Below are 19,706 nucleotides of genomic sequence, written 5' to 3' on the forward strand. Positions count from 1 at the left end.
GTCTACAGGGAACCAGACATTGTAAGAAAAGTTATGTTCTGGGGGAAAAATAGCCCATCATGCATTTCATTTGATTATGTGCTTTTCTAGCTAAGCAATCATAAAATTCCACTGACAGGGAATGATGACTCTTAATCATATCATGTTAACTATACCACATTTAGGAGTCTTCTATGTCTTTTTCAAGTGAGGCTGTTGGGTCCAGGGATATTAAGTTATCCTGGAAATGTTAATATCTAGATATCTTGAGGGTTATCTGACCATGAACACTTCCCGGAACCTGATTCCAACAATTGTTGCCAATTCAAAACAATGTTTGCCGCCTCCCCCCCCACACACAAAAAAAACCCAACAAAAAAACCTCACCATTTTTATTTCTATTTCTACAGGCCCATTAATGGGAATGTCTCAGTAATTAAACAGTTTTCTCTCAGTTTCAACTCACCTATTTCTAGTGATCTTTGTTTTGCTGGAGTTGATACCCTGCAAATTCTACTTCTTTGTCACTAATTGGCTTGCTGTTAAATGTGGTCGATGGTCAGATGTGGGCCTTGAAGGAAAGCTAAGACAGGGAGGTTAGCAGGAACTTGCTCTATCCATCTGCTTGCTCTTCACACCAGTGCCACCCTATGAAGGGCTCTTCTCCCTAATTCAAGAATAGTTTGTTCGAGTTTTCAGATTCTTCTATTTTCATAATTAGCTTCATTGATTCAAACATGCTGGCACAATACAAGACATGTTAGCCCCTCACAGCTCTGGGCAGTTTCCCAGAGGTCTTGCTTTAGGCTTCTAGATTTCGATAATCCCAACCAATCTCCCTTGCAGGAGGGGCAGACATAGCAATGGCAGCTGTTTCCTGCAGTTACTATCTCTGTGTTGAGTCAGTGTTCCCATTTTGCATTGCCAGTGCTCCAATACTTCCATTATTTAACCTGCAATTGCTTAACCAATCTCTTAACATCATCTTGAATAAAGTAGCCAGTGTGGTTTCTGTTTCTGTGACTGAATTCTGACTACCTTAGAGAAGTGCAAGATCTTCTGCAATGATTTATGCAGAAAGCTTCTTTTGAAATCTGCCTTTGTCCAAAGCATTCTGTGCAGTTGTTAAAAATCAGTCCACTCATTGCCACCCAGCTGTCCCAGCTCATGTTTCACTTCTGAGTGTTGTCATCCTTGGCCTAATCCACTGCACCCACAGATGCATTTCAAAACCATGACTCCCTTGCCTGTACGAAGCCACATGAGAGGCATTGTCTATGTCTTCCTCTACTATCTTCCAGCCCCTTTCTAAAATATTAGTCCCCACGGAATTCTGATGGAAACTCAAAGTGATCACCATGCTAAATAACATAAATTTTTGTGGCTTTTCTTATAAAGAAGTATCGTCTGAATTTGTCTTACTAGAGGTCTATTTTGTTTGTTTATTCTCTTATCTGTCCTTCTCCCTGAACAACAGAGATTGCCCTGGACGTCTTACTTCACTGATAGGTCCATTAGCCTCCATCTTAGAGAAAACATGTCAGCATTGGGATTTAATTCTTCACCCACGGATTTACTGTTTCCTGAGAAATCTTGGTAAGAAGAAACCTCTGACTACAAATGTGGGGGTTAGCCACCTGACCAGAAAATGCAAAATATTTCATGTTGAACGTTTAAAGTGTCTTTGCAATTCTGCCTGACAGTCGTCACTACTTTTAGAACAAAACTGGGGAACTGATACCCACAAGCTTCTGCTTGAGTTTCCCTGGGTTGTGAGACAAGGTACGACTTATCTCTTTGCTACTATTCCTCTAGAAAATGCACACAGAATGAAAATTGGCATCTCATTAAAGACTTGACCATTTTTGTGCTTCTTTATGTACTTACTCACTTGTGGTGGCTTAACAGGGCTTATTTGTATTATTCCGTTGTGAAGCACGAGAGATCTTTTGTTTTTATGCCAGAAATGAATAGGCAATCATATTTCTGAATATTTAGTTGCCTGAATTCCAAAGGAAAGAGTAAATGTTTCTCATTATTTTTTTTTAAAGATTTTATTGTTATTGGACAGCCGGATATACAGAAAGGAGGAGAGACAGAGAGGAAGATCTTCCATCCGATGATTCACTCCCCAAGTGAGCTGCAACGGCCGGTGCGCCAATCCGATGCCAGGAACCAGGAACCTCTTCCGGGTCTCCCACACGTGGGTGCAGGGTCCCAAAGCCTTGGGCCGTCCTCAACTGCTTTCCCAGGCCTCAAGCAGGGAGCTGGATGGGAAGTGGAGTTGCCGGGATTAGAACCGGCGCCCATATGGGATCCCGGGGCTTTCAAGGCGAGGACTTTAGCTGCTAGGCCACGCTGCCGGGCCCTCTCATTATTTTTTAAGTCAGGAATTCTTATGAAACAAGACAATCAATCAAGGCTAAGGTGGCTTTTCTGCAATGCCCATGTGAGAAGCTTCATGAATGTTCTTCTTACTTCTACAAGCATAACTGGTGAGTATTATGTGTGTGCACCTGTGTATGCATCACCATGTACAGTCTCTGAAATTGTCCTAAAGACATAAATAAAACAGAAAAACATGTATTCCGGAGAGCCTTTGTGACATGTGACCCACTTAGCCCCTCCTACCACCTACCCACTAGTGAAAGAATTTCTGCTACTAGTAGTTGTTGACAAACTCATAGTGTTCTGTATCAGATTCTAGCTTAAAGCTTTGATTTCTGCTGTGGAAGGAAGAGGCAAGACGCTAATACTATCATTCTCAGATTCATGTAATAGAAGCTCTTTTTGGTAGGAGAGAGTGGTTGAGAAATCTGGAGCTTCTTTCCTCTATTGACTCTAATTGAGTAGGCATTCTACTCATACTGTGCAAGCTAAGACATCAGGGCCCTAATCAACTCCAGTTGAGCTCACTCACGCAGAAGTTCAAAAATAAGAACAGTTTGAGAAATCTAGTGGCTATTGTCTATTTCCCAAACCCTACTCATAAAATACCAGTTTCTTCTTGGAAGAGTAGGATCCCTGGTATTTTCATCAAAACATCAAAAATGTTTCCTTTTGCAGAGATATTTCATAAAAACATGTTTCTGGGGGACAAGCCCAGTAGTGGATATGTGGGGGCTTCCCTGCTGGGCCACTGCTCCTCCTGCTGAGTATGAAAGCTGGGACTGGAGGCAGACCAGGTTGGGTAGGGCTACAACACCTGTTGCAATGCATGTGAGCTGGCTTAGATTGAGAGCCAGGCTTGGCTAAGTGACTGTATCCACTGGGTCATGCATGAGCCAGAGTAAGTGAAGGCTGGCTGGGCTTTGCCACAAAATCAGCCAGCAGGTGCTCGGGCTATAGAACCACATTGAAAATGCAAGATCCAGGGCTGAGAGAGAGCCTAGTAGGGAAACTGGGCACCCCTCTGCTGGGCTGCAGCTCCTATCTGTAAGCATGGGACACAGGCCATGGGGCAGCCCTGGCTAAACAGGTGGCAGCACCCACCAGTATGAATTTGGGCTGGATAGTAGGGTAGGTTGTACTGAGCTAGGGTCCAACACCCATTGATGTGTATAAGAGCTTAATGGGATGGAAGACAGACTGGACCAGTCTGCTCACAAATACTGGCATGCACAGGAACCAGGGCTGGGTGTAGGCCTGGTGGAGGTTATTGGCCGGGGGCGAGGGTCCCTCTGACTAGGCTGCAGTTCCCACACTGGTATGCAAGAAGCCTGAATGTGTGGTGGCAGGGTTAGGCTGGGCTGCAGTATTCATCGGATTGCTTATGAGATGGGGCTGGGGATAGACTCACCAGGTGACCAGCAATGTGTGTGTGTGTGTGTGTATGTGTAGGCTAATGTGGGAGACAAACTGAGCCGGACTCCTTACAGGCTGGCAAATATAGGAATCATATTGGGGTCACTTCTAGTGAGGTTTATTTGAGGAACTCCTCCACCTCAAAAACAAAAACAAAAACAAAAATAGATCACTGGATTCAGAACTCCAATCACAGGGAAAATCATAGGATCTGTGGTTTGACTGTGGATTACTTGTGTCAGAACTGGGTCTCCATGGTTGCTGGGGCCTGTTCAGTTGATGGAATTTCCAGATGCTTACGGGGGACATGAAGTTCAGTTCACTGAGGCCTACAGAGGACATCTGGTACCATGGAAGGCAGAACAAATTGAACAGCTCTTCCATTCAAACTTTGACAGTCAGTATCTGGGCAAATCAAGACTCTAGGATGGACTATGTCAGTTAATGAACCTTGGAAGGATTTCCTCAACCTTGGAGCAATGAAACCAACAGCATCTCAGAACTATTGAAATGACTTAAGCAATATCCTTGGAACATTCTCCACATCAGGGAGCCTGGGATGCCATTGGGTGGCTGTCCCCCATTCCATGTGGTTGTATACAGGAATGGCCCTCTTCCCTTATCTCTCTACTTTTCCCAGATACAGGAAGAAAAAAGAAGATTGCAGGCAGTTGTCTCATCCACTTTTCCCCATTTCTTGACCCTCCCCACCCTACTTAATGGGCCACATGGGCATGTATCACTCCCAACTACATAAACATCATTAAAAATAAAAGGAATTTATGCTAAAAAATAAAGAATGCAAAGTTTCTTGGTTATCTCCAAAGGAACTGACTTTATTTGGATCGAAGATTTGGAAATTGCAAGTTCAAAGTGTGCCGACTCATATAGAGTTAGCAATTAGGAGTTTTATAGCTTAGTGGTAGTTACCAACTGAACCTCAGGCTGAAAGTTGAACAGTGAAAGCTTGGTGGAAAAGTCAGCTAAAACAAGTACTCTTGGGACCAGAACTAAGTACAAAGATGAACCTCAAATGCTACCTCCATCAAGGAACTCAGGTATAGCTGACCAAAAGGGCAATTTGAGCCCTATTTTTAGTACAATGTCAAGAAATCAACCAGCAGTCAAGGGAGATTAATCGATTAGGGTGATAAAAGTAGGCAGAAAGCCTAGAAGCCTAACCAGGAGATCAGGGAGAAGGACAAGCAAAGAGATCATTTTTTAATGCCACTTTCATTCAAGAGTGGCTATGTACACATCCAATTTTGCAGCCTTTGAAAAGAGTCTAAGAGGCTGCACATTATACATTTTATTGAATAGTTTATCCAAGTCATTGAAAAGTAAGAAAAGAGCAACAGCAAACCCAGAGTAGAAGTGGATCTGTATTCATAGATATATTATCTAAAAGGCCCGATTAAAAAATAAAATATTTGAGACATGCAAGAAACAGTATGTTCATGTATATTTAAAAGCAGCAAACCCACATACTTTAAAGAAAAAATAGGCAACAAAAGCTGCCACTGAAAGGGCTCGGATATCATACTTAATGGAAAAATACTTCAAGAAATTATTATAAATATATTTTAAAATTAGAGAAAATAGAGCCCAGTGTGGTATCCCAGTGGCTAAATCCTCACCTTGCACATGCCAGGATCCCATCCAACTTCCTGTTTGTGGCCTGGGGAAAACAGTCAAGGATGGCCCAAAACCATGGGACCCTACACCTGCATGGGAGACCCAGAAGAGGTTCCCAGATCCTGGCTTCAAATCAGCTCAGCTCTGGTCATTGCAGCCAGCTTTGGGTGTAACCAATGGATGTAAGACCTTTTTTCTGTCTCTCTTTCTCTCCGTAAATCTGCCTTTCCAATAAAAATCCATGAATTTTTTTAAATTAGAGAAAATAATGCAAAACAAGGAAATAGTAAAATGACATAATCTTATCAAATAGAAATAAAAATCACAGAAAATAATTTGACTTTCTAGCGCTAAAACACAGTAACTAAATTAATAGTTCTTTAGAGGAGCTCAACAATAATCAGAAATGTCAGGAGAAAATATTAGTTGCTTAAATTTACATTGATAAAGAGACTACACAGGGTTGGCACAATGGTTCAACTGACTAATCCTCTGCTTCTAAGTGCAGCATCCCATATGAGTGCCAGTTCGTGTCCTGGCTGCCCTTCTTCCAGTTCAGCTCCCTGCTTATGGCCTGTGGAAGCAGAGGAGGATGGACCCTGAACCTGCGATGAGAGATCTGGAAGAGGCTTCTGGCTTTAGATGCTTAGCTGTGGCAGTTGTGGAGCTAAGCATAAATCTGCACATGCAAGAATTTCAGTGAATTCCAAATAAATTAAATAAAAGAGATCCACAATGACACATACAAATCAGATTATCAAGCGCCAAAGGCCAGGTAAATTTCTTGACAACAGCAAACAGAAAGTGGGTCCTTTTTTTTTTAAGATTTATTAATTTTACTCAGAAAGTCTGAGTTACAGAGACAGAAGGAATAAAGATGAAGAGAGAGACAAAGAGAGACAGAGAGAGACAGAGAGACTCTTTCATCTGCTGGTTCACTCTGCCAGTGACCACAACAGTCAGAGCTGGGAGACAGGAGCTTCTTCAAGGTCTCACACATGAGTGCAGGGGCCAAAGGGCTCGATCCGTCCTCCACTGCTTTCCCAGGCCATAAGCAGGGGCTGGGACTCTATTGTTCCTTGAGAAAAGTCTAGAGGAAACACTCCAGGACACTGGTGTGCCAGATGACTTCTTGAACAAGACCTCCAAAGCACAGGAAACATCACAAACCTGGACAAATGAGAACAAACTCAGAGGCTTCTGCACAGTAAATAGTCAATAGAGTGAAGGAGCATCTAGTAGAATGGGGAAAAAATTGTAAGCCACCTATGCAACAAAGGCTTGGTTCAAAATCTATAAGCTACTTAAAAAAAAAAAACTCAATAAGAAAAAAACCCAGACGATCCAATGAATAATGGGGAAAGGATCTCAATAAATGGTTCTCGAAAGAATTACAAATGGCCAACAAATATATGAAACAATGCTGAACATCACTAGTCATTAAGGAAATGCACATTGAGATATCATCTCACCCCTGTCAGAATGGCTAAAATCCGAAAGAGAGTAGCAAATGCTAGCAAGGATATTGAGAAAGGAGAGCACTTAGCTGCAATGGTTGGTGAGTATGTACTTGTAAATTAGTGCAGCCACTGTGGAAAATGGTATGGAGATTTCTTAGGAAAGTAGAATCAGCTTTTCATATGACTTAGCTTATGAAAAAAAAGATAAATTAATCTTAAAAATAAAGATACTTTACACCAGAAAATATAGTCTTAATATTAAAAAAATAAAAACTGGATTTTTAAAAATTTTGTTTATTTTCTGTGAACTAATGCCTCAGGGATAGTAGAGAGTAGAGAAAAGAGAGAATCTAACCCTGATGATAACTGGTGTGTATTAACTTCTTAAACGGCACCATGGAGACCCTCCATATTTAGTGAAGAGCTGTAAGTTTAATGATGATTTTTAAAATGAGTAAAAGAACTGAGAAAATAAGTTTCAAACCAAGAATACCATTTTTATTTTTTACGGGTGAAAAGTGGTTGTGCTTAGGGGTGTGCAGCATAAAAGCAAAGTATTATTGACATGTAAGGAACAGGAAAGTCTGGAGAAATTTCGTTGTCTCAAAGGCTTCTGAGAACTCCTTAAAGAATTTCAGACTAATAATTCCACACCCTTCAGGAAAAAGCAAAAAGCATCATTCTCCTATTATTTAGAATTATATACACAAACAATTGTTTCTATAACAAAATTCGTATTTTTTAAAGATTATTTTAAGTGTATGCACAGTTTTTGGCCAGAAAATAGAAGTTATCAAATGCTCTGTCATTGCAAGTATACTAAAAGAATGTATTCATGTGCCTGAAGGTAAGAACTGATTTTATAAAACTACATATACCAGGTCAAAGCATTCATAACAAATAAGGATAAATCCTGAGAGGATTTCTGCTTTTATCATCTAGCCCCAAATTATAGAATATACAATATATTTTTAAGACCTTGTGATTGTATAGAAATTTCATAGCAGAATATTCCTAGGTTACTAAGAGACTCAATAACCAATGTTAGCTTAGGAGCTTGGCACTGCAAGAAGAGTAGAAAAAGCTCAGGACAATACAAATTCAATGCTCCCCACCCCCCCACTTTATTCTCTTTAGTTTCTGGAGTGCAGGAGGCCTATAACCTGTTGGTGTTTGGGTGGATTACATAACCCCACCTTCCCTGGTGCCTCTTGCTTTTTATTATCTACAAAGCTGTCACCTCTGATGGTTCAGGGGTGGTAGTCTGTCAAAATAAGGAGAGGACACACAGGGTGAGAGCTGTTGCCAGCTGGAGTGTGTCTAGGGATGATACAGTGTTCTATACACAAAATAGATGCCCTGGTCCTAAAATGGGTGGTCCCTGATAAGTTTAGGGAACATGTATATGAAGTGTTTTTAGAATCATGGTTGACAACAATCAAGCTACATTTGTGCTTGGACCAGATAATGTGGGAAAACCTTGGGTGGCCATAATAGGTCACAGAGATGTTGTCACTAATTACCCATAGAGTTGAAGCAGCAGAGAGGTGCTTTTTCTCTTGGCTGCTTCCCAAGGTCACTGATATTATCTCCAGGTATCTGATCAGAGCCATTTGAAGGTTCTTAAGACTGTACTAGCTACTCTAAGGAAGGGTTAGATAATAATTTGGAGATGTCTCCCAAGCTGAGCATATTCTAGCTACCAGTGGTGTTACCAGGGTGATTTGCCACTCCCTCGACTTGAACTGAAAGTAGAGAGAGGCACAAGGTTCTGATCATGGGCTGAAAGAAGCCTTAAAGGGGCAAATCCAAGGGCTCTGGTCTGAAGGCCTCCTGATTTTTCCAAAGGGCACTTACATGCTGTTGCACACACACAATAAGGCGTGTAGTGAGGGTTGTTCAACTATAGATTATGGTGACCAGAATAAGGTTAGCAGGAACAATCAAGGTTGGCCCTAGGAGAGTGCTGACGTATGAACTTGGTTATATTAGTAGAGAAAGGAGTGTAAGGAATTCCAGGAAAAGATTTCTTTTACTCTGAAGATGGCAGAGGACATGAACTCCACAGTGTAAAGCTCTTTCTTGTGAGCATGTTAGGATATCGTAATCTAACGTGGGTGTAGTAGTGTAAGTGAACTGAATGGACCTACTGAGTTAAAATAGATAGTGTGCTACCAAAGTAGATCAACGTGTAACACAGTCTGAATCTTTAGAAGACATCAGAATGATTTGAGAGTCTATTACAAAACAGTCTTGGGTACATTGTCCAACAATCTATTTCTGTTTTAATAGATCAGGAAGGGAGTTGGAGAATTTACATATTTAACAAGTTGTCAAGTGATACAGCTTTTTAGGAAGAACATTTTGACAAGCCCTGATTTGTGTGATTCTTTTTTATTAGATACATACTTCAGGGATTGGCATTTGTCCATCATGCAGGGTTTTGTTTGTTTGTTTTGTTTTATTTAAAGATTTATTTATTTTTATTAGAAAGTCAGATATACAGAGAGGATGAGAGACAGAGAGGATGATCTTCTGTCTGATGGTTCACTACCCAAGCAGTTGCAACAGCTGGAGCCAGGAGCTAATCTGAAGCCAGGAAACTGGAGCCTCCTCAGTGTCTTCCACACGAATGCAGGGTCCCAAGGCTTTGACCCATTCTTGACTACTTTCTCAGGCCCCAATCAGGGAGCTGGATGGAAAGTGGGGCTGCCGGTATTAGAAGCAGTGCCCATATGCGATCCTGGGGTGTGCAAGGTGAGGACTTTAGCCACTAGGCTATCACACTGGGCCCATGCAGTTTTCTTTTATAGAAATTGTAAAGAAGAAATCTGTGGAAATCAAAGAAATAAAAAATACAGTAATAAGAATTAAAAATAACAGCTACCCTAATAAATAGATTAATAGAGTTTTATAGGACTATGGGACCATAAAATAGCTACATTTGTATCATTTGAATTTCACAGAAAGAGATATGAGAAAAAAAATTTTAAAGTATTGAAAAATATTTTTTAAAGTGTCCATAGAAATAAATTGGTATAAGTTTCCCTGTCTTTGATGAAAGACATAGTCCTACATATGTAACAGATTGAGAAAATCCCAAATGTGATAAGCACACTAAAACTCATGCCAATATTATGTTTCTGAAACCTGAAGATACAGAAAAATATCACAACACTAGTCAATGGAAAATTTAAGTATTTTAGAGATATGCTAGTTCAAAGGACATTGAGCTAGCTGTCATTTGTAGCTATATAATCCAAGTGGAGGAAGGGTTACAACCAGTCACAGAATAAAAGAAAAGAACTGCCAACATGCTCTATCTGACAAAGATTATATTTTAGAAATGAAAAAGAATAAGGATGAAGGCAAACCATGATAATTTGTTTTTAGAAGACTTTTTTTTATGGTATGGCTAATGGAAGTTCTGAAAGAAAAGATTAATAATAAGAAGGCTCAGAAATTCAGAAAGATGTATATAACATCAAAATAATAATGTTAAAATGGTGGGTTGACTGTTCTGCTGCTCCAAAGTTTCTTAAAACATAGTTGAAACAAAAAATTTAACATGTGAGGTGGTGCCCAGTGTAGTAAGGTACTTGAGACATATTTAAAAAGTGAAAAATATCGGACTGGCCCAATGTTGGCTAAATCCTTTGCCTTGCATGTTCAGGGTTCCTATATAGGCACTGGTTTGTGTCCTGGCTGCTCCACTTTCCACTTCCCAGGCAGCTTGCTGTTTTTTGCCTGGGAAAGCAGAGGATAGCCCAAAGCCTTGGGACTGCACTTACGTGGGAGACCTGAAAGAAGCTCCTGGCTCCTGGCTTGCCATCGGCTCAACTCCAGCCATTGCAGCCACTTGGGAAGTAAGCCAGAAGATGGAAGATCTTTCTCTTTGTTTCTCCTTCTCTCTGTAAATCTGTCTTTCCAATAAAAGTAAACAAATTGTTGAAAACAAAAAAACAAAACAGTGAACAAGATAAAAAATGGAAATGAAGTGTTGGTCTATCATACTGAGAATTTGAAATGTTACTATCAGTAGCCTGTGATAATTTTGAAATCTGTACCTCTCTACCTAGAACAACCACTTAGAAGACTAGACAAACAATGTACTGAAAATGTTATATATCAATCAAAATCAGCAATCCACAAGAAGGTAAGATTTGGCATATTTATAATTACCTTAAATGTGTAAAGTCCAAATATATTACTTAAAAAAACATAGTTTGCACAGCAGAGTATAAACATAATATAACAATATCCTGTGTATAAGAAATTTACTTCAAACATAATGATATAATTAAAAGTAAAAGCAAGTAGGAGTGCCTTTATAAATATCAATTAATATAATCTTCAGACCCAAGAACTATTAGAAAGAAAAGAATAACATTAAATAATGAGCATAGGAACTGTTCACTAGGGAAACAACAATTCCAAGTATTTTTTTATTCAAGCACTAGAGTCTCAAACACATATAAGGTAAAAATCAAGAAAATTGAAAGATGAAATAGACCCAAAATTATTGTTGAAAAACTAGCAATTAATAAAACTATCTGAGAGAAAATCAGCAAGAATATAAAAGGTCTGAATACACATTTTTGAAGTGTGCAGTTGATATCCACTAATATAACCCTATACTTCCAGAAACATAAAAATACTATATGGATTATGATCTTTGAGCTTACAGAATTAAACATCAGGAACAGAAAGATGCCTAAAGAGATTCTAGACATTAGGAAATTAAACAATGCAATGTATGACATCCAAAACAGTAAAATAAATTGCACAAAAGAATAAAAATGAAAATCCAGTGTGACAAAAACATGTGAGACACAGCTCGAGCCATGATACAGCAGAAATAATAGAGCGTCTGTAGGCAGAAAAAATGTAAACGATCCTTGACCTAAACCATATATCTAACAAAAATAAACTTGAAATGGGTCATAGACATAATATTTATTATAAACTAATAAAACTTTCAGAAAGGAGGAGAAAATGTTAGAGATCAAATAGTAATCAAAGAAACATTAGTTTAGACTTTAAAAGCACAATCCATAAAGGAGGGCCTGATAAGTAATATTTCTTTAAAACTTTTTTACTATGCAAGATCCTGCTAAGAGGATGAAAACAGAAGTTGCAGATGAGAAGTGCTTGCAAGCCACATATCTGACAAAGATCTTATATCTAAAACACACAAAGTATTCTTCATAGTTAAAAAATAAGAGACTTGGCAAAAGACCTTAACAGATACTTAACTAATGCCAACAAGTACAGCAAAAGATACTCAATAGAATCATTTGTTAGGCAAATGTAAGTTAGAATAACAGAGAGGTATTACTACCCATTTATAAGAATGGATAAAAGAAAAAATAATAACAACACCAACTGCTGGCAATGATATGAAGAGACTAGATATCTCCACTGTTGCGAGTAGGAATGGAAAACACCAAAGAAATTCCAGCAAAGGAGTCAGAGTTAGGATTAGCGCTACAAATGCTCATATTACATGAGACTTTGCCAGTCAGTTTAGTTTTAAAATGAGTAGAAGCTTTCCTTCCATAAACGTAATTAATTCATGAGTATTTGAGTGCCAACTAAAGCCCTTCAAATCAGTTCTAAGTCTCTCTAGCCAGTTCCCTGATATCACAATCAAAAATATATGTCTCATTCCCAGAGTTAATCTCTCCAGCAATGCCAGAGCCTAACCCCTTCTGCTTTTTTGGGAGCTTCACTCCATCAATTATCCACTATCTTTGTTATTTTTAATTTCTACTTCTATAATAGCTTTTAACCTACAACCTATACATTGGAATTCTCTGAAAATTTTGTACCCTCCTCTGGTCACTCCCTCTTTCTGCCTCTTTTCAGTCAAATCCCCTAAGAGAATGACCTATTTTCATTGTCACGTTTTGCTCACTTTAACTCTTTAACCCAGTAAAGTCTGCTTTCTGCCTCCCAACACTCCACTGAAACCGCTGCCACCAAGGTCACCTGTAATCTTTTGGTTGCTAAATCCAACTCTCCATTCTTATCTCACTTAACATTTAACACTTACTTAACAGCAGAATTTGACCTGTTGACCATGGTCTCTTTCTGTAAATTCTCTTCCCTTGGTGTGTGTAATCCCTTTCCCTTCTGGTTTTCCTCTGCTCCCTTTGGTCTGTCCTTTGTCCTTCAATGGTATTTTGTCATTTTATTCTTTGAAATACTGGTGTTTGCTATAATCATCTATGATACAATTTTCTTGTTCTTCAAATTCTATTTCCTTGTCCTATCCACCCTAAAGCCAAAGGCCTTGACCTCTGCTGATGGAGCCCCAATTTATCTCTCCAGAGCAGGTACCTCTCGAGTCATAAAGCTATGCACTATTTTGTCATCTCTTGAGAATCTCCACCTGAAAATTCCCAAAGGGAATTTATTACCCTCCAAACAACTGGTCCAGTTGTATTATCCAATCTGCTCTCACCAAATGTAGAAAAGGCCTACTATCCTTTTCCCTATTATTATCAAGCCCAATAGATACAAGGTCTTTAATATTTTGGGGGGGAGGAGTGAGGAGGGTCTCATCTTTTTATTTCCAATTTTAATCTCTTGCTTAATCTACAATTCTTTTCTTTGAGTTTAGGTCGTTCTGACTCAGGGAAGTAGTACCATTTTCAAATGTTCACACTTTACAACATTTCCATTGTCACTATTATAAAATGCAAGTCTGAACAGATTATTCTCTTGTTTAAAATCTTTAACTCAACATATTCTTTAATGTAAAATGCAAGCTATTTATTAATTAAGGCATGGCAAACTTGTGCTTCTTTTTGCTTGCTCCCTGTACCAGCTAGTAATACTTTTGACTCTAAGTAACAGAAATACTCAGTAAGAATAAAGAAGTAAGGAAATAGGGAGTGGTGAAGTCATTCAAGAACGTCTTCTAACATCAGTCATCTTTTTTATCATCCTTTTCCATTTAAAGAATCCTCATTTTTGACCCTGGCGACAAGAAGACTACTTTAATTTCAGGGTTCACACTTGAATTCAGGCTGAAAGAAAACTGAGAAGATTCTAGCTGCACCTACCCACTTTACCTGCAAAATAGCTGCCTTTCTGGGAACACTGGTAATAAGTTCAGTTTCTTTGCCATGGTTGTAACTGTACCGTGTGGTCACTCCTAGCTGGAAGAATTCTTGGAGAAATCACATTTTAGCTTTTCATATACTCTTGAAACATGGAAAAATTCTGAACACGCACCTAGAGGAAAGAGTGAAACTGTAACCTGATAATATTTTAATTTATTCATTCAAATATCACTGAGATTTGTACACATAAAAGCTATTAGAATGGAACCTTGAAGTATCCAACAGAAGTGAAGAAACAGTCATATGGCATAACAAAATGCCCAAGAAGATAAACCTGGTTTCATGCTACTGGTTAAAGGCCAGCCTTGTGAATTTCATTATTCTAGTTGTAATCTATTTTAACTTTATTATTTTATGATGGTTTTTGAGAGTAAGAACAAAGCACAGCCATTTCAAATATCTAGATCATATCTAATTTCTTTTTCCCTCCCTATTACAAAATTTCATCTTGAGGTATTTACTGACCATCCAGATTCCTTGGAAGGAAAATAAAAATAAGAAATTTGGTAATGCTTATAATATAATTTTATGCTTCCTCGGAGTCTACACAATTCTGTTAAAAATTCTTTCCTTCGTAGGCAAAGGAAGTGAGGTTAAGAAAATAAAGCTTCTCTGGGCCTGGTAGCGTGGCCTAGCGGCTAAAGTCCTTGCCTTGAATGCCCCGGGATCCCATATGGGCGCCGGTTCTAATCCCGGCAGCTCCACTTCCCATCCAGCTCCCTGCTTGTGGCCTGGGAAAGCAGTTGAGGACAGCCCAAAGCCTTGGGACCCTGCACCCGCGTGGGAGACCTGGAGAAAGTTCCTGGCTCCTAGCTTTGGATAGGCGCAGCACCGGCCGTTGCGGTCACTTGGGGAGTGAGTCATTGGACGAAAGATCTTCCTCTCTGTATATCTGACTTTGTAATGAAAATAAAAATAAATCTTATAAAAAAAAAGAAAAGAAATCCTCTCAAGCAACTATAAACAGTAAAGATAGTACTCAAATACAATATTTAGATTTGGTCAGATATTGAAAGGAACTGATTGTAGAAATCTAAACCCTAATGATTTATTTTAAATATTAAATGTGGAAGAGTTACATTCATTTCCCTCCTTAACCAGACTCAAAGTATGTCATTGTTAATATCCCCTCTCTTTTGTGCAATTTATCATCCCAATTCCTGACTCATATGTTTTATCATATTCTTTGTTTCTAACTATGGATTATGTAAAGAACTCTTTAATTCACAACTGAAGTGTGAGACAGATTCTCAATGAGTTCCTCGCTTGATCTCCTTGACCTTGTGAATTGTGAATCTTGCTAATCACAGTACCATTACTTGGATGCCCAACTCAAAATCAAATCTTTCACTTTCTGTGTAATTAAGAATTTATTCTTACAGGAATATGTTGGACATCCTTTTCACTACTCTAGCATCACATCGATACCTTTGATACATGTTTGTCAACTTCATGGGGATGAAGGTTCACCATTTTTTCCCTCATGATATTTAAGGGGATGCATAATGAAAGTGTAGCGGAAATTAATATGTTCACTGGTGGAAAGAGAAGTATGTCTGCATGCATGCAGTACAAGGACAGACTTGCAGTGAAATGGTTGACAATCTCCTACATGGCTGGGAGACACCTCAGTGGCAGCACGATGGACTTGTGAAAATTCATGAAAGACACCTATTTCAAGACTGGAGGGGAGAAAACTGGGGAAAGGAGGGAACCTGGGGAGAGGGATGGGACACTCCAGTGCCTATTATTAAACTGTGTCATAAAGCAAGAAAAAAAAAAGGAAAAAAAAGAGGAATTATTTCATGTACATCACTTAAGTGTTCCCAGTATGGTTTTTTAATAATGATTAAATTGTATTGTTAAATTGAGGAAATACTCACAGTGGTTATCCTTCCTCTCCATCTTTGTACAGCGCGGCTTTCCCATCAAAGTTCCCAAGTACCTACTCTTAGAATCATCTGTCCTTGATGATGACATCATATTCTTGGCCTTTGTATTGTGCACATTATGAATTCTGACTCATTCATGGCACTGTGAGCTTGTAAGCAGCAGGGACTCTATCTATAGTTCATCTAAAATATGACAAGCTTAAACTGTATCATGGGGTAATATCAGAAAAAAACTGTCTTTGATGCATATATATTTTATTATAATATAATAAAATATGAATATAAGTTTAAACTATAGGAGCTGAAACTGAGAGATAAAACTAACATTATCAATTAGCCGTTAAATATAAATTAATTTATATGAGTATCAGAACATGAATCTGGCATGCTTCCTGTCACATATTTATACATATTGCAATCTGAATTTGCAGAAGAAATGCAGGTTCTTTAATATTTTATAGTTAATCTAAACCTTCCATTAAGGCCAAGATATCCTCAGATCAACGGGGAAGAAAAGCATATATAAAAATCTCACCAAATTTCTTAAGCAGTTATTTCAAATGATATCATTTCATTTGCTAAGAGTCTCCAGGTCCTCAGATGACCGCACTATTGTTCTTTCCCTGTGATGCTGCTTTGTGGAACTGCTGACATCTGTGGCCTGGATACTTGGTACTTGTTTGGACTCAATAGCCCTTCTGGCTGACTTGGACTCTTCCCCATTGTTGTTGACACTGTAGACTTTCGGAATTTGGGAGAGTTTTTATTGGTTTGCACTCTTCATCTTTGGTAGTATGCTGCGTTTTTCTTCTCAAAAATGTTCCAGTTAAACTTAGCTAATTCTGGAAAGAAATTTTGTTCGGGAAGACAACTATTCAGTCTCCTTTTGACTGACTATAGTGCTCAAACAAATGCTCCTTAATTTGATCTAAGACAGTCTTTGAGGGAGCTCTGCCCACACTCTTAAATACGAGATTAGATAGTGCAGGTTTCCCATCTACTCGAAGCATTCCTCTTGCTTTTATGCATAAAGTAGGAAACTACCAGCTGTCTTAATGCTACCACTTTGAATTCTTACTACTTTCTTCTTTCTCAGTAAATATTCAAAATTAGAATGAAAGGCTTTTGTTGTTGTTTTTGTTGTGCCATTTTTTTCCCTCCGAAATTTCACCTAGGCCTAATTGGTAGCCAGTGATATCTTCTCTGTAGTGGGAAACCTTTATGGACAAGTGTCCTGCAGTCTTGTTTGTTGATTACAGAATAGGAAATAAATTTGGATTCATGAAAATGACATTCTCTGCACTTAGTTCTCCTAGGACTTTGAAAAGCTGGATAAACCATGTACTTTTTTTCTTTCTATTTCAATGCCTTCTGCAACATTTTTAACATCTCTCTATCCATGTCAATCTTCGCATAAAATCCCAGAGAGATAGATGCCTTAGGACAAGAAATTAAGGTCATATTCCCAGAAAGGGGGAAGGGGGAGGAGAGAAAAAGGAAGTTCACATTAAAATGTAAAACTATTATCCTTGTCAGAAAGGATTTAAACATATAGTATATAGTTTCATATTCCTGCTTTTAAGATAGAAATTTCCATACTGTACTTAACTCTAAAAACAGTCTCCTATTTCATGCCCATTATTCAAAATCATCTCCTCTCTCAAATCCCCCTTAAAACTTCTCTGAAACCTTTTAAAAGAAGGGAGCCTGAAGGTCTTTTCTTAAAGACAAGAAAGCAGGTTGAATTTAAATAGAAGACATAATAGATAGACCAAGCATACGGGAAGAAAAAAATTAATAAGTTCACCTCTTTCAAGTAGATTTCTCCATCAAGTTTTTATATTTTAACCCCTTGTTTTATTTTTATCTTGGGTGTAGAAATACTCCTCATGGATTGTAATGCTTTCCATTTTGAAAAAAATCAAATTCATTTCTACCTCTACTAATAACAGTAGTGAATTTAAAATAAAATGCCAGTAAATGTGACATTGAATTTCACTCTTCCTCTGAACTTCTCAAGGAATCTGTGAGGAAAAAAGGACAAAATTTTAGGATGATTTAAGCTTATTAGGATAACAACGTAACATATAATAATTCTCTTCACAGTACATTCTTCCTTGGACTGTTTTTTAGCTCATATACTTTGTGGCTTTTGGAACGTTTGCTGTGTTCACAGCTATCTTATATCCATATGCAAAATCATATCAAGTAAATTGATTGCTTTATATATGTTAAACAGTTTATAACATGAAAATAGTGAAGCAAATGAGTACAAAAGTAAGTGTATCATGGTCTTTGAAATAACATTCTATAAAAAAGTATTTAGGTAAAATTTATGTGAGATTGCTCTCCTTTTCATTTTTTATATTTGTTGCTTTTCAAAGACAGTATGACACAGAGAGAGAGAGAGAGAGAGAGAGAGAGAGAGAGAGATTTTTCTATCCTTTGGCTCATTCCCCAGATGCTTTGAATAGTCTGGTCTGCACCAAATTGAAGCCAGAATCCTCAAACTCCAATTAGGTTTCCCATGTGGGTGACAGGGGCCTTAATAGTTGAATTGTCATCCACTACTCTAATACAGATTATTAAGAAGCTGGATCAGAAGGAGAGACAGTATTTGATCCCAGGTGATTCAGGATGGGATGCAGGCATCCAAAAAAGTGGCTTTAAGCCATTCCACCATTGTTATTACAAGGTTTGTCAAGCTAAAATTTACTGATGTAGTTTTGAAAAAAATTATCTAACTCTCAAGGTTTCACATAAAGTCATGTTGGTTTAGAAGGTTCTATTAGGGCACACAGAAAAACAAAATGTCCAATTTCAAGTTTTCTGGGTTACTGTATTGAAAATAAGTTGCATTCAGCTTTCATTGATAAATATGAACAGTTTTCATAGTATTTTAATGGTACACTTATTGCTCTGTGACTCCAGGAGTTTGATGAAATAATATTCCTTTAATATTGACAGGTGGGGAAGACGCTACACTCCAAAAGATGCCTGAGGGTATTCCATTGTTTATGGCAGATTTGTAAGTCAGAGCTCCTAATGTTAATAAAAATATGCATGTGCACAAAGAATGAAATTTGTCTCTGTATTCTTGGGAACTATTTAGATGGAAGTCATTGAGGTGAATGGAGATTTACCATTTTCCCACATGGTTGAGAAAACAAAGAAGCTACAAGTCTACCTCTCTTTGCCTTATGGGTTGCTTTTTTAGGTTAAGAATTACTGAGTCAGCTGATTTTTGGTATGGTATGGTATGGTATGGTATGGTATGGTATGGTATGGTATGGTATTTTGGTAGGGTAGCCCTTGGGGCTGTTTTCCTCCTGAGTATGGTGGACATGGAAGGTTGTGTACAAGACTTTTCTTGGAACCTGTTTGGTAGGGTCCAATTCTCGGGCAAATGACTATCTGCAACTTTGGTGAAAATGAATGCTCATTCAATCGTGTCTTAGAACTTTGTACAGAAATGCTGTCTTTGTATTTTGAGCTGCTATTGATGTGTCCCTGCCTCAGACATGTCATCTGTCACACTGGGGCCTGCATTGTTGTGCCCCTCTCTGTAAAATCATATGGTCTGGTGAATGAGAATTGTGTTCACATGGTCATCAAAATGCACATTTCATTAAATATTTGGGGAGTAGTTGAGGGTGATAAAAACCAAGTGAATATTGTTATGTGTCAGTTGCTTCCCTCCTAAAAACTAATTCCATGAAATCAATTTTTTCTTTGAATAATGAGCCCATATGAAAAAAAAAAAACTGTCAAGATGTATTTAAAATATCCTAACACCTACATATCCT

The 19,706-nt window shown here is 38.3% G+C and overlaps 1 long non-coding RNA gene across 1 annotated transcript in view; it reads left to right on the forward strand.

Moving 5' to 3' along the window:
• The first annotated feature begins 2,366 nt into the window (after positions 1-2,366).
• LOC131481088 (uncharacterized) overlaps positions 2,367-19,706 on the forward strand; it is a 55,050-nt gene continuing 37,710 nt past the window's right edge. The window contains exons 1-2 of the long non-coding RNA XR_009246023.1: positions 2,367-2,474; positions 5,973-6,117. This is a non-coding gene — a long non-coding RNA (uncharacterized LOC131481088). The remainder of the gene's footprint in view (positions 2,475-5,972; positions 6,118-19,706) is intronic.

The sequence above is a fragment of the Ochotona princeps genome, chromosome 9, assembly GCF_030435755.1.
Source record: "Ochotona princeps isolate mOchPri1 chromosome 9, mOchPri1.hap1, whole genome shotgun sequence".
NCBI classification, from domain to species: Eukaryota; Metazoa; Chordata; class Mammalia; order Lagomorpha; family Ochotonidae; genus Ochotona; species Ochotona princeps.